The sequence below is a fragment of the Oncorhynchus keta genome, chromosome 19, assembly GCF_023373465.1.
Source record: "Oncorhynchus keta strain PuntledgeMale-10-30-2019 chromosome 19, Oket_V2, whole genome shotgun sequence".
NCBI classification, from domain to species: Eukaryota; Metazoa; Chordata; class Actinopteri; order Salmoniformes; family Salmonidae; genus Oncorhynchus; species Oncorhynchus keta.
The window spans coordinates 27,891,312-27,906,919 of record NC_068439.1 but is presented as its reverse complement, the minus strand read 5'-3'; the positions used below and the strand labels follow the sequence as shown (position 1 = coordinate 27,906,919).

General features: G+C 44.1%; 1 non-coding gene across 1 annotated transcript; it reads right to left on the bottom strand.

Annotated features, from left to right (window-relative positions):
- Window positions 1–13,433: 13,433 nt before the first annotated feature.
- Window positions 13,434–13,507, bottom strand: trnaa-ugc (transfer RNA alanine (anticodon UGC)). The gene has a single exon. It is a non-coding gene; the product is annotated as a tRNA-Ala (tRNA).
- Window positions 13,508–15,608: the final 2,101 nt, after the last annotated feature.

The window sequence follows — 15,608 nt, the reverse complement described above, 5'->3', positions numbered from 1 at the left end:
TTTGCTGATGTCAACGTTGTGAACAGAGTGCCCCATGGTGGCGGTAGGGTTATGGCATTGGCAGGCATTAGCTACGGACAACGAACAATTTTAATGCACAGAGATACTGTGACGAGATCCTGAGGCCCATTGCCATTCATCCACCGCCATCAGCTCATGTTTCAAGAGTGAAAATGCATGGCCCCTTGTCGCAAGGATCTGTACACAATTCCTGGAAGCTGAAAATGTCCCAGTTCTTCCATAGAATGCATACTCACCAGACATGTCAGCCATTGATCATGTTTGGCATGCTCTGGACCGACATGTATGACAGCATGTTCCAGTTCCCACCAATATCCAGCAATTTCGCACAGCCATTGAAGAGGAGTAGGACAACATTCCACAGGCCACATGAAGCAAATGGTCACACCAGATACTGACTGTTTTTTATATCCACGCCCCTACCTTTTTTTTAAAAGGTATCTGTGACCAACAGATGCATATCTGTATTCCCAGTAATGTGAATTCCATAGAATAGGGACTAATGAGTTTATTTCAATTGACTGATTTTCTTTAAATGAACTGTAACAGTAAAATCTGTGAAATTGTTGCACGTTGCATTTATATTTTTGTTCAGTGTACTTATTAAGATTTAATAAATGATTATTGACATATTTTCATAAAAACTTTATTTTGATTAATTTATTCATACTATTTCATCCTTCCACAAGATATAGATCCAACACAAATCTAAGGTTGCTACCTAAGCCGGCTAGTTGTTTGTTCTATCAGTTCGGTCGTTAAATCATTTTTTTTTCTGTATCTATGGACGCGACCCAGTGGTTTGTTCTAAATGCTCCATTGCCATACTGGCTGGCAAATCAAATCAAATTGTATTTGTCACATACACATGGTTAGCAGATGTTAATGCGAGCGTAGCGAAATGCTTGTGCTTCTAGTGCCGATAATGCAGTGATAACCAACAAGTAATCTAACTAACAATTCCAAAACTACTGTCTTATACACAGTGTAAGGGGATAAAGAATATGTACATAAGGATATATGAATGAGTGATGGTACAGGGCAGCATACAGTAGATGGTATCGAGTACAGTATATACATATGAGATGAGTATGTAGACAAAGTAAACAAAGTGGCATAGTTAAAGTGGCTAGTGATACATGTATTACATAAGGATGCAGTCGATGATATAGAGTACAGTATATACGTATGCATATGAGATGAATAATGTAGGGTAAGTAACATTATATAAGGTAGCATTGTTTAAAGTGGCTAGTGATATATTTACATCATTTCCCATCAATTCCCATTATTAAAGTGGCTGGAGTTGGGTCAGTGTCAATGACTGAGTGGCTGCTGCCAACACACTATGTTAGTGGTGGCTGTTTAACAGTCTGATGGCCTTGAGATAGAAGCTGTTTTTCAGTCTCTCAGTCCCAGCTTTGATGCACCTGTACTGACCTCGCCTTCTGGATGATAGCGGGGTGAACAGGCAGTGGCTCGGGTGGTTGATGTCCTTGATGATCTTTATGGCCTTCCTGTAACATCGGGTGGTGTAGGTGTCCTGGAGGGCAGGTAGTTTGCCCCCGGTGATGCGTTGTGCAGACCTCACTACCCTCTGGAGAGCCTTACGGTTGAGGGCGGAGCAGTTGCCGTACCAGGCGGTGATACGATTGTGCATCTGTAGAAGTTTGTGAGTGCTTTTGGTGACAAGCCGAATTTCTTCAGCCTCCTGAGGTTGAAGAGGCGCTGCTGCGCCTTCTTCACGACGCTGTCAGTGTGAGTGGACCAATTCAGTTTGTCTGTGATGTGTATTCCGAGGAACTTAAAACTTGCTACCCTCTCCACTACTGTTCCATCGATGTGGATAGGGGGGTGTTCCCTCTGCTGTATCCTGAAGTCCACAATCATCTCCTTAGTTTTGTTGACGTTGAGTGTGAGGTTATTTTCCTGACACCACACTCCGAGGGCCCTCACCTCCTCCCTGTAGGCCGTCTCGCCGTTGTTGGTAATCAAGCCTACCACTGTTGTGTCGTCCGCAAACTTGATGATTGAGTTGGAGGCGTGCGTGGCCACGCAGTCGTGGGTGAACAGGGAGTACAGGAGAGGGCTCAGAACGCACCCTTGTGGGGCCCCGTGTTGAGGATCAGCGGGAGGAGATGTTGTTGCCTACCCTCACCACCTGGGGGCGGCCCGTCAGGAAGTCCAGTACCCAGTTGCACAGGGCGGGGTCGAGACCCAGGGTCTCGAGCTTGATGACGAGCTTGGAGGATACTATGGTGTTGAATGCCGAGCTGTAGTCGATGAACAGCATTCTCACATAGGTATTCCTCTTGTCCAGGTGGGTTAGGGCAGTGTGCAGTGTGGTTGAGATTGCGTCGTCTGTGGACCTATTTGGGCGGTAAGCAAATTGGAGTGGGTCTAGGGTGTCAGGTAGGGTGGAGGTGATATGGTCCTTGACTAGTCTCTCAAAGCACTTCATGATGACGGAAGTGAGTGCTACGGGCGGTAGTCGTTTAGCTCAGTTACCTTAGCTTTCTTGGGAACAGGAACAATGGTGGCCCTCTTGAAGCATGTGGGAACAGCAGACTGGTATAAGGATTGATTGAATATGTCCGTAAACACACCGGCCAGCTGGTCTGCGCATGCTCTGAGGGCGCGGCTGGGGATGCCGTCTGGGCCTGCAGCCTTGCGAGGGTTAACACGTTTAAATGTCTTACTCACCTCGGCTGCAGTGAAGGAGAGACCGCATGTTTTCGTTGCAGGCCGTGTCGGTGGCACTGTATTGTCCTCAAAGCGGGCAAAAAAGTTATTTAGTCTGCCTGGGAGCAAGACATCCTGGTCCGTGACTGGGCTGGGTTTCTACTTGTAGTCCGTGTTTGACTGTAGACCCTGCCACATGCCTCTTGTGTCTGAGCCGTTGAATTGAGATTCTACTTTGTCTCTGTACTGACGCTTAGCTTGTTTAATAGCCTTGCGGAGGGAATAGCTGCATTGTTTATATTCGGTCATGTTACCACCTTGACCTGATTAAAAGCAGTGGTTCGCGCTTTCAGTTTCACGCGAATGCTGCCATCAATCCACGGTTTCTGGTTAGGGAATGTTTTTATCGTTGCTATGGGAACGACATCTTCAACGCACGTTCTAATGAACTCGCACACCGAATCAGCGTATTCGTCAATATTTTTATCTGACGCAATACGAAACATGTCCCAGTCCACGTGATGGAAGCAGTCTTGGAGTGTGGAGTCAGCTTGGTCGGACCAGCGTTGGACAGACCTCAGCGTGGGAGCCTCTTGTTTAAGTTTCTGTCTGTAGGCAGGGATCAACAAAATGGAGTCGTGGTCAGCTTTTCCGAAAGGGGGCGGGGCAGGGCCTTATATGCGTCGCGGAAGTTAGAGTAACAATGATCCAAGGTTTTACCACCCCTGGTTGCGCAATCGATATGCTGATAAAATTTAGGGAGTCTTGTTTTCAGATTAGCTTTGTTAAAATCCCCAGCTACAATGAATGCAGCCTCCGGATAAATGGTTTCCAGTTTGCAAAGAGTTAAATAAAGTTCGTTCAGAGCCATCGATGTGTCTGCTTGGGGGATATATACGGCTGTGATTATAATCGAAGAGAATTCTCTTGGTAGATAATGCAGTCTACATTTGATTGTGAGGAATTCTAAATCAGGTGAACAGAAGGATTTGAGTTCCTGTATGTTTCTTTCATCACACCATGTCTCGTTAGTCATGAGGCATACGCCCCGCCACTCTTCTTACCAGAAAGATGTTTGTTTCTGTCGGCGCGATGCGTGGAGAAACCCGTTGGCTGCACCGCCCCGGATAGCGTCTTCCCAGTGAGCCATGTTTCGGTGAAGCAGAGGACGTTACAGTCTCTGATGTCCCTCTGGAATGCTACCCTTGCTCGGATTTCATCAACCTTGTTGTCAAGAGACTGGACATTGGCAAGAAGAATGCTAGGTAGTGGTGTGCGATGTGCCCGTGTCCTGAGTCTGACCAGAAGACCGCTACGTTTCCCTCTTTTACGAAGTCGTTTTTTATGGGGGTCGCTGCATGCGATCCATTCCGTTGACCTGTTTGTAAGGCAGAACACAGGATCCGCGTCGCGGAAAACATATTCTTGGTCGTACTGATGGTGAGTTGACGCTGATCTTATATTCAGTAGTTCTTCTTGAGTGTATGTAATGAAACCTAAGATGACCTGGGGTACTAATGTAAGAAATAACACGTAAAAAAAAAAAAAACTGCATAGTTTCCTAGGAACGCGAAGCGAGGCGGCCATCTCTGTCGGCGCCGGAAGTAAACGTTCTTATCCCTTGCTTGATAGCCAACTACGGCTAACTTACAGTCACATCAAACAGTGCAGCCAGAATAACTGCAAAGTAGCTGCATTTGCATTTGTTTAAGCTGCTTTCTAGTGACATTTATTTGGATACATCCATAACAATGAGCTAATGAGGCACAATTTCATCTGGCATAGAAAATGTGCTCTCTGTTCAGATCACTGTTGTTCAGAGTAACTAGCCAACAACACAGTTAACACAATCACTTCAAACTGAAGCTGCAAGACTGCAAACTAGCAGCATTTCGTTTTAGTTTTACCTGTTTTCTATTGACATTTCTTTATATATATCCATAAAAATGATGCCAGCTGATTCATGAGTTCGACTGGCTGAGAAAAGCTGTCTGCCTGTCTGTCTCGTCCCAACCTGTTCATTACTATGGGACAGCTGGAGATCCAATTTCAATATTGAAAGTCAGACAGCAAGTTATATACTAATCTCCACTGTTGAAAACCAAATGCTAGTCTAAAAGAAATTGCTTGGCTGATGAGACAGTGGATTGCGCAGTGAGATGGAACAAAGTAAATAGGCGTTTCAACGTCATAGATTTAGTCGGTGGTAATTTATGGAATAGACACAGCCCAGCCAAGTATGCGGTTTTAACTAATCAGCATCCAAGGTTAGATCCACCCGTTGCATAATTCTCTATAACACACAGTATATTTGCACGGTATAATTCAATGGCTGTAGTTCATTCATACATATTCTGTTTGAGCTGCTTTTGAAAGCAGAAGTCGAATTGAAATATTATTGTCATTGTTGATTTTCATAATAGTAAGAAAGGACTGATGGTTTGGTTAGCCAGGCAACAATTGAACCTATCTAGTAACCTTGCTAACTACTTCAGTGGATGTTGAACAAATTTGTACCGTTTCTAAATGTCTAAATGTGTTAAATTATAGACATTGTATAAAAGGGATAATCAACTCGGGGCTCTATGCGTTCTTTGGAAAATAATGCAACTCTGTGGAGGGTAAGTTCCACTCTGCTAGCGGGTCATGGAACACATCTTCTACATTGTTCACAATTTTCCAGAGAACGCATAGCCCCTGGTTGATTATCCCTTGTGTTGAACCTTAAATACGTTTAGATTCATTATTACATAAATGCACACATATTTACAAACAAAATAACAATTAGTTTATTTTCATTACTAGACTAATGAATCAAAAGGTAAAAGCGCATATAAGGCGATTCTGAACAATCAAATAATGAATCAAAGAAGATGCTGAACAGACGTGTGTTTGCGAGACAAAGACAGAGGCACACTATAGTCACTTAACCACAGTGGAGGTGTCCCAAATGACACCCTATTCCCTTTTTAGTGCACTACATTTGACCAGACACATTAGGGGAATAGGGTGCCATTTCCGATGCAGCCAATGGATCCATAAAAATACCCTTCTAAAAATATGTATCCACGTGACCAGCCATCCTATCGTAACCAGTAACACAACACCGGAGTGGGCTCAGACGACTGTGGCTAAGACTGCAACACAATCAACACATAACAGCTGCTAAAAGTAAGGCGCTTTGAGGCAAATCTGCTCCTAAAGTGGCCCTTGATACCAGTTGAACTTTTTCATGAGGTGAAGTCCTCCGTGGCCCTTAATCTCATTCGTGTTTCTTAGACGCTTGACAGTTGCTGTCCCGAGTCCTCTATCAGACAATATAACTCCAGTCAATACTCTGCAATCTGTTCTAGATAAGGGTATTTTTTCTCAGTTTGGGGTGTTGTTGCCTATCTGTCTTTTTTGTTCATGTTATTTGTATCAAGTGTAACTATTTCTTCATCTGAGGAATCGATCGCTTTAGAGCTAGAACTTGTTTTTAAGCTGACGTTTGAGGGCGTTACACAACCCTACTATTATCAGAATCACCTTTATTCGCTAAGTACATTTACACAATCATAATTTATTTGACTTGGTAATATGGTGCTGCTCGCAGTAGACAACATATAGAGACAGAAACAGAAAGAGGACTTTAGACACAGTTTAAATACATTATACACAAAAAAGATAAGTGACCATAAAACATACAGTGAATTCGAGTTTTACACTGAATTGAAACAGACCATAAACACACTTCACATTGATCAACTTTCCTTTGGGATTGCATACTTTCTGGACCAATATTGCCAAGTATACAACACAATAATGAATTATATAACTCTTACAGAAACACAAAAGATGTCTGATCTATATTCTGTTTTGTTTGCCTGAGTTGCCATCAAACATGGATTCAATCAAAACCTTGAAACCCTATTATTGAATTGTGGTTGAAATCTGGGTTGAAATTAAACCAAAGCTGTGTCCATTAATTACTTTTACAAATTCAACCAACTAACAACGTTAATGCAACGTTATTACGTTGATAAAGAACGCTTAAAAAAAATTGCTCAGCTATGTTGACTCAATGAATTTGTTCAACACAATGTTTCAATAGTGATGAATTCAAACGGATCCTTCAAGATTCAATTACTTAATTGACTGATCAAATAATAGGTTCATTAATTTGTTTATTTGGTCTACTGGGTTGCACCACCGTGAAATGAACATCTCAATGGTACTAAGTAACTGTTACTGAGTAGTAAACGTTTCAGAGAGCAGAGTTTTTTGCATCCACTCTTCTGACGACTCCATCGACTCTACAGACCCTTCAAAGACCTCGAGCTGCTTACCACTAAAACCCCAAACACCAAGACAGCAACCGTCATTCAACAATCAAATATAGTATTGCAAAGGCATCATTTCAATCTGAGATGCCATGCACACACCGTAGATATACTATTTGTTCATAAACAGCATAAAATCACTCTTTCACTAAATTAAAATCTCTCCTGAATAAAAATATATATATATATATATTTTTTTTAGAAAAAATAATATCTCCCTCTAAACATAAACACTAATATCTACTCAAAACTCACCCAAAGATTGGGATCTTTTTTGGAGCAAGTGTGATTGTTGCTCCAGACCCAGGCATTGCCAGTGATAATGCTAGGGTTGAACCGTTAACTGATCCACAGAGGTGAGGTGACTGTTGTTCCCATGCGTTAATACATTCAAGGATAACCATGAATTATGCCATTTCTGTTGTTTTTCTGAGGTCTCACAGAAAGGTCAGCGGATCTATGGATATGGGTATAACAGTACCAGGGAGAGCCGTTCCTCAGCACCTGTCGATACTGGATAGCGAAGCAGGCTTTTCGCTAATATATTCCCTCCCTGATCGATCACTTGAGGTCTCAGAGGGTTCAAAGCTGGTCAACAACAATTTTCAGATGGCAGGCTTCAGTCTTGCAAGGATAGGGCCTGGTGTGACGTGTTATCCTGAGCCAGATGTCCCCGTCCAACACCGTGTTACCTGAGGAGGACACTAGGCTAACACCAGGCCCCGGGCAACCTTCCCCTCACAAGGCCGGGGTGAGCCGAGGCAAACCGTTGGGAGAGCCTCAATGATTCTCAATGAACACTCCAATGTTCACCCCAAAGTGAGTGTGACTAAAGTCTATTAGGTTTATCACTATATTAGCTCACAAGGTGTCAAGTGTGTTAACAATAACAAGGAAATGGTCTTTTCCTGGGGCTTTCTGCTAATGACACCTATATTTTCTGGTACTAAATTAAACATATATTCTTTACACTTCCGTTAATATTGGTAGCTAGTTTGATAATTAGAAGTTCCATTGTTGGTAATCCATAAAGTCATTTGTGCCACAACAGTGCACAGTGCTGCCGGATCGTGTTCAGAGTTATACCTACTACTAGATCTACTACTACTACTAGATACCTTTTCAGTGGGAAATGTCTACACATTATCGACCTGCTGATTATGTAGCTCAATAATGTCACCAAGAAATGTAAAATATGCTATTATCTGGTACATTGTCTTGAAAAGATATTCGGACAAAAGCGCTAAGGTTAGCGTATGGTGACAGTGGCCAGGTAACCAAAACCAAACCATGGAATGATGTCTTTTCTTATCCATAGATAAGGGGTAAGGAAACAAATATGTTATTTTCTCATTTGGGTGAACTGTCCCTTAGGCTCTGTTAATTTGTGTTAGTATGTTCTAATGCTAATCTGACATCTGTACACCAAATGGACAACAAAACAACGGCAGAATGAGTCATGATGACCAGAAACACTTTAATTTTGGGGATAAATAAATGTGAATCCAGTCTCTTCATCACCCTCCATTCCCCTTCTCCTGTTCTTACCTATCAAGACGTACTGTATGACGCAATGACTCACTGATGCAGTGACGTGCCCTTAATGACACCCAATGCACTAGTTTTGACCAGTTCTCTATTGGACTCTGGTCCTTCAATGCCATTTGAGATAGAGTAACTAACTGATGCCTTGACACAATTATCTGCCATGTAAGACAAAGCTATTGCTATTACTCTCTCTCTCTCTCTCTCTCTCTCTCAGCGAGACAGAGGGGAGAGAAAGAGAGATGGACAGACATTCAAAAAGTTTCAGTGAGAGCTACCGGACAGACAGCATGTTGTGTCCCACATGAGAGACAGAGAACTGAATTATTCAAAACGGAACCTAAAAATGGAGCACTAAAAGAGGGGAGTGTGTGTGCGAGTGGGTTGAATGGGTTCATGAAATAGAATGAATGGGTTCATCAAATAGCACACTATCAGCCTTAGGGTAAAATTATTTTTGTAGAAGAGAAAACCACACAATTATACTACTTTACCCGGCAACAATACAGAAGCAGCCCTCTATGTTACCCATGGCAAAAGGAGTGACACGTGAATGCCTTTGACCTCATCACTGCACACGGATCCTCTGCCAGGTAACAGTAACAAACATCTAACATTCATGGCTCTGCCTAAGGCTGTGAGGCTGAAACGTTGGCACAGAAAATATATATTTGACACTTTGCAAGCGCAGTGTGCAGAAGAGCTTCTCCTCTTTAAACAGTGATAGAGAGGACCCAACCAAACCCTGTCTGTTTCCATATTCAGCCTGGACATTTCCACATGAATAAAACACAGACACCGAGAGTACCCAGCTGGCATGACGCTATCTCTCTCCCACGCAGACATGACTATTTAGTTCAGATCTCTGTCAGTAAGGCCAGCGGACACACACACACACACACACACACACACACACACACACACACACACACACACACACACACACACACACACACACACACACACACACACACACACACACACACACACACACACAGCTTTCCGAGAATGAAAGGGAAGATCAAGGTGAAATGGGGAAATGATTTAATGATTGGATCTCTAATTCATATGTGAGCTGCTATACAGTGGTTTAGAATGTCACTGACTGTTCCTTCTACCTCAACCGTATGACATGCACATATATTAGATCAAATCGAGTTCAATAGGGTCAGAAACCTTTCAATAGTACATGTCATTCTCCTAATGACAAAATATATTCTGAGAGCACCCTTTAGTGCAGTGTTTCTTCACTGTTGTTCAACTACCACACATGTGTTTGATGCCATTCCATTGATCCGTTCCAGCTATTACCACAAGCCTGTCCTCCCCTCAGCAGCCAACACTGATGTAGATACATAGACAGCCAGAATAGTTGAGAGGGAGGTATAGAACTGTACCATTTTGCATGGCCTCATGTTTCCAGCGGGGGGTGGTGCATTTGTCTCCTTGCTCTGGAAACGAGAAGCAGAAAGCATTTAGAAACAGAAACAGTCTCTTTTTGTGAGCGTCACAGCACAGCACAGCACAGCACAAGACAGCACAGCACAGCACAGCATGCCACACTCGCCTGGGTCAAAAGCCCTGATGATGAGGACATTCTTTTCAATTTAATGCAGTAAACAACCCCCCCCCCCCACACACAGACACAGATTTTGACCCAGACCAGTGAGGCATTCTGTGCTGTGACATGCGCCCCCCCAAAAAGACTGTTCCTACAGAGTAGATGAATACTTCAATGTATTTTAAAAGTGTTACCTGACATGCTGCTGGGCTTCAGGGCATAGACACCATTCTCATACCCTCCCCTGCCTTCTGATACTGGCCTGGGCTGGAGGGAGATAGAGCTGGAGATTACATGGACAACTCACAGAAAACATAGCACTTAAAACGTAACTCTCTAGCTCTCTGTATTCCCAGTCAGTTTCTAGGAGATCAGTATGACATTGTTAACTATACAGAAGGTACCCAGAGCCGTGTATAGATGAGTGTCTCTGATGGCACTTATTCTCACCTGTGTGCGGACTGTCAGAATCCCCCACGGTGATGCGTCGGCTTACACCATTGGAGCCTGAAAGACATACGAAGGGTTTTGTGCGATTTGCTTACGAAGGCTTCATTTGTGTGTACCGTATTGAAGTGATGCAAAGCAAACTGTCTGCTGACAAAAACAATTGCGGAGGGAAAGTCTGTTTGCTCAGTTGCTCTTTCAAACAGAGAGAACTTTGCAGTAGAGTTTGTTAGTAGAATGCCTTTCAGGTCAGATTCAGCTCTGTTGTTGTTATAGGTCACAGTCTTGGCCCCCTGAAGAACAGGTCTCCTATGCCAAGTGTGCCCTAGACATGCTTCCCACAGCGACACAGAGTGGACATAGATGGAACTTCAACCACACACACACACACAAGCACAAGCACAGCTCTAAAGCCTTAACAGGGAGAACAACACACAACAGAGAAAGAGAGACTGTGACATACATGAAGATGCAGCCTATGGTCCCATACTATGTACATAACGATGCATGATAGAAGACTTGTCTCCAGCACATAACGATCATGGCTGTTGTATAGTATAGTATGGAAGTTGGCTAGATGTAAATGCGCTGTGCTGTATCTGTGTGTGTGTTGAAGGAGTGTTAGGGCAGCACAGAGTCAGTAAGTGGAATCAGAGAGCAGCAATGACAACATATTAACACACGCACACAGATACACGCACATTCTTGCGTACCACAGAAAGTGGTTCAGGTCAACTATATAACATGTTTTAACAAAAACATCTCCATGGTTACGTTTAAGCATTCCTTCCGAATGATTAAGTTAAAGGTTCATGTTTGGATTGGTTGAAACCTCCCAAAATAAAAAAAGGGGGCTTAGCACTGGGATTGAACCCAGCGACCCTCGGAGCCAGAGCTCACAGTTTACGGCTTCCGACAGCCCCGTCCACAATGCCCTAGCAAACCCCAAACCTACTGTACGGTAATAGTAGTCACCATTGCCCCTAGTGGCCCGTTTTGAAGTAATCTACTAATGTCCTGCTTACCTGCATGGACGTCAAATTTCGCAGCAGATCTTGAGCGATCTGGTTGGTGTGTCAATGTGTGTGTGGGTGTGTATTAGGGATTCATATTTTCCAGGAAATCTACAAAGTTTCAATACCGGGAATCATTTATATTTATGCCGAGAGTCCCGGGAAATACTACCAAAATCAGAAGCGCCCATACAGTAAAAAAATAACAAATAATAAAAAGTAACACAATAACATAACGAGGCTATATACAGAGGGTACCGAGTCAGTGTGCGGGAAAACAGGTTAGTTGAGGTCATTTGTACATGTCGGTCAAGGTGAAGTGAATATGCATAGATAATAAACAACAAGTAGCAGCAGTGTACAAAACAAATGGAGGGGGGTATCAATGTAAATAGTCCGGTGTCCATTTGATTAATTGTTCAGCAGTCTTATGGCTTGGGGGTTGAAGCTGTTAAGGATCCTTTTAGTCCTAGACTTGACGCTCCGGTACCGCTATGACTCAGGTGACTGGAGTCTCTGACAATTTTATGGGCTGACCGCCTATTATATAGGTCCCGGATGGCAGGAGGCTTGGCCCCGGTGATGTACTGGGCTGTACGCACTACCCTCTGTAGCGCCTGACGGTCAGATGCCGAGCAGTTTCCATACCAGGCGGTGATGCAACCGTCAAGATGCTCTTGTTGGTTCAGCTGTATAACTTTTTGAGGATCTGGGGACCCATGCCAAATCTTTTCAGTCTCCTGAGGGGGAAAAGGTTGTCGTGCCCTCTTCACAACTGTCTTGGTGTGTTTGGACCATGATAGGTCGTTGGTGATGTGGACACCAAGGAACTTGAAACTCTCGACCCGCTCCACTACAGCCCCGTCGATGTTAATGGGATCAGCTCCTTAGTCTTGCTCACATTGAGGGAGAGGTTGTTGTCCTGGCACCACACTGCCAGTTCTCTAATCTCCTCCCTATAGGCTGTCTCATCGTTGTCGGTGATCAGGCCTACCACTGTTGTGTCGTCAGCAAACTTAATGATGGTGTTGGAGTCGTGCTTGGCCACGCAGTCATGGGTGAACAGGGAGTACAGGAGGGGACTAAGTACACACCCCTGAGGGGCCCCAGTGTTGAGGATCAGTGTGGCAGATGTGTTGTTGTCTACCCTTACCACCTGAGGGCGGCCTGTCAGGAAGTCCAGGATCCAGTTGCAGAGGGAGGTTTTTCTTGACACACTGCTCGCTTAAACCGGAAGCCAGCCGCACCATTGTGTCAGAGGAAACACTGTATAACTTGCGTCCGAAGTCAGCGTGCATGTGCCCGGCCGTCACAAGGAGATCCCAGCCGGCCAAACCCTAACTTAACAACGCTGGGCCAATTGTGCGCCGCCTCATGGGTGTCCCGGTCGCGGCCGGGTGTGACACAGCCCGGGATCGACCCGGATCTGTAGTGACGCCTCTAGCATTCGGGGGGCGTCCGCATGGTCCTAAAGCACACCGTTGCCTTGTTTTCTATCAAAAAACTGGGGAGGACAAAAATGCAATTTCAGAATGTCCCCCCAGCCCCAGTGAAAGTTGTGCCCCTGGTATTTTCACATGAATAAGCGAGACGTGCTTTGATAATGCAACCTATGGATTACAGAATAAAGTTATACATTTTCATGCGAGACAGGAGTCAGGATTTTGGGTTTCAGTGGAATGATAGGAAAATAGCCTAGGCACTATATAAGGCTACTAGGCACTATATAAGGCTACTCCTACGTGAGTCAATAGATAGATTATTGCATGCAAATGCATTATTGCAAATAAATGAGCTTCCAATTCCACCTGTCCAACCAGAGATCCATTAACCAAATATACAGGTCCCCCGTGGGAATCAAACCCACAACCCTGGCGTTGCAAGCGCCATGCTCTACCAACTGAGCCACACGGGACTCATCATTAGCCCTCACCTCAATTAAGCTAACATTTCCACAGCCTAATTGTTACCAAATATCCAAACGGAGATTCAGTGAAAACAAAGATCTGACATTGCTTGATTTATCTGTATGAGTCCCCCACGTTGAAGTCCCCCACGTTGTCTTAAAGCAGTGCCATGGCTCTGTCCCAATCAAAACGGTGCTGAAATGATCATGTAGGTGACCACACACAACTATTGCTTTAAAACAGTTGTATAGGACTTTGGGAGTTTTAGTATAAGCAAGAATTTGAAACATGCCTTCAATTACAATATTCCAATATTTTCATCATTCAGTTGATGATAGCGAAGGTGAATTTTCCTTTCTCTGCGCTTCCCAATAGCTGTTTCCTCGTCTCCTCAGTCCGCTGCCACCCAACTCCGCCGCTCTGTTCTCAACACCAGTTTAAATCAATATAGCCTGCTGTTTTCTAGAAATCAGTTTTATTTCAGGATCGGCCTCATTTCATTTCTGTGATGTCGAGCCAGGCCTGGGCTCGGGCTTCAGCTCATCGGGCTTGCATCGGACAGGGATCTAATTTTCAGTTCTGATGACAACTCTTAAACTGCAGTCGGGTCTCGTGTGCAGTCCAGCAGTGTTAATTACAGTATGTGTATGCTTTGAATCTAGGATAAAGGCTTCCATGAGACAACCTTTTTGGATAATGCGCTATTAGATTTTTGCCAATCTGCTGCTGTACATGTTATGTATTTTGTGGAATTGCATTAGTGCTACATTGGAGGAAAATTTGGTAATTGAAGAGTGTGAAGAGAAAATTGTAGAGGTGCCATCTTAGTGTGCACGTTTGCTGTACACAACTCAAACCCTCCTCCCATAGCCCCCTCCTTTGATGAACAGCTGGCTGGAGGTGAAGTGCATAATGGGTACAGGGCATGGGGTGTGCATACATCTAGTTATACTTAGTTATTTACATCATTTTAAGGATAAAATGATCATCTATCTACATGCAACTTGGCATCAGGACAATAATTGTAGCCTTATCAAAGGTAGCTGGGGAGTGCCTGTTGGCTGTAGTGGGGTTCACAGAAAGGTGTGTGTGTGTGTGTGTGTGTGTGTGTGTGTGTGTGTGTGTGTGTGTGTGTGTGTGTGTGTGTGTGTGTGTGTGTGTGTGTGTGTGTGTGTGTGTGTGTGTGAGTGGCTGACACAGCAGTGATAAATGAAAGATCAGTCTGGGTTAGATAGAAAGGGAGCAGTGGGTGGAGTGAGTGTGAGTGGCTGACACAGCAGTGATAAATGAAAGATCAGTCTGGGTTAGATAGATATAGGGAGCAGCAGTGGGTGGCTGAACAGTGATAAATGTGTCTGGGTTAGATAGTGTGTGTGTGTGGCTGACACAGCAGTGATAAATGAAAGATCAGTCTGGGTTAGATAGAGTCTATAGGAGCAGTGGGTGGACTGTGTGTGTGTGTGTGTGGCTGACACAGCAGTGATAAATGAAAGATCAGTCTGGGTTAGATAGATATAGGGAGCAGTGGGTGGACTGTGTGTGTGCGCCTTTATTATAGTTCCGCCATGATGATGATGGGGGCCATTTTCAATTACACTCCTCGATTCAAGCTTGGTAAATTAACAATCAGAACAACAAGACTTCCTCTCCTTGTGTAATGTTTTGTGTGATAAAGCTCAAAGTGTGTGTGTGAGAGAGAGACAGAGTGTTGTCTGAATACACCCACACGGTCCACAGATGGCCTTTTTTAAGGAAATCACTTGGTTGAGCGCTTTGGTGAATGTCTAATTATAATTTGGGCACATAGAGTCCTGAATTACCACAGTGATACTAATGGCTCTGAACACACACACACACACACACACACACACACACACACACACACACACACACACACACACACACACACACACACACACACACACACACACACACACACACACACACACACACACACCTGAGTCAGCTGGAGAGAGCGATAGAGTGAGAGAAAGAGAGCATGGTCTCTCCCCCCATTCCCCCACTGTCCTCCTCCCCTTTCACCTATCTGTCAAAGCCATGTGGTTGTGTACCTCTCTTGCTCACTCTATTTCAATGTCTCTCAAATGAA